The sequence below is a fragment of the Camelus dromedarius genome, chromosome 9, assembly GCF_036321535.1.
Source record: "Camelus dromedarius isolate mCamDro1 chromosome 9, mCamDro1.pat, whole genome shotgun sequence".
Lineage (NCBI taxonomy): Eukaryota > Metazoa > Chordata > Mammalia > Artiodactyla > Camelidae > Camelus > Camelus dromedarius.
In genome coordinates, this window is record NC_087444.1 from 22,346,709 (window position 1) to 22,347,392 (window position 684).

Genomic DNA, 684 nt, shown 5'->3' on the forward strand with positions numbered 1-684 from the left:
TAAGCCCTTTCTCATATCATGCTCCCAAGTCAATTCCAAATGGACTGCAGGCCTGAATGGGAAATATAAAACAATAAAGCTTTTAGAATAAAACTTTGAATATCTTCATAATTTGGGGCAGGCAAAGATTTCTTAAACATGTTACCAAAAGTACTAGCCATAAAAGAAAAAAATAATTAGGCTAAACTAGTATTAGAACTTCTGTTCATTAAGATAGTAGAGTGAAAGGCAGCTCACAGAATGAGAGAAAATATTTTAATAAGAAAACACCATAGACCGCGCATTGTTAGAGCTTGGAGTTGAGGCCACTGGTTGGCTGATGAAGTCACAAGTGTAGGCAGTGTGCTACATGAGGGACAAGTTTTTCGCTACCACCACAACTGTCTCTGGCACAATGAGTGGAGTCTGATAGTAATACTTGCTACAAGTATGAAAAAGAAAAAAGAAAGAAAGAAAGATAACAGACAACTAAAAAAATGGGCAAAACACTTAACACTTTACCAAAGAAGAAATGATGCAAATGCCAATACATACACAAGAATTCTCAATCTCCCTAGTCATCAGGAAAAGCGAATGAAAAACACAGTGATAAACATGCCTATCATGGCACCATGCCGTCCTCGCAAAGAAAAGGATGTGCAGTGTGGGTGAGACCCATCAGAAACAAAGGGTCCTTGGATACAG

General features: G+C 38.0%; 1 non-coding gene across 1 annotated transcript; it reads left to right on the forward strand.

Annotated features, from left to right (window-relative positions):
- Nucleotides 1–275: 275 nt before the first annotated feature.
- On the forward strand, nucleotides 276–429 carry LOC116155070 (small nucleolar RNA SNORA62/SNORA6 family). The gene has a single exon (XR_004139097.1). It is a non-coding gene; the product is annotated as a small nucleolar RNA SNORA62/SNORA6 family (small nucleolar RNA).
- Nucleotides 430–684: the final 255 nt, after the last annotated feature.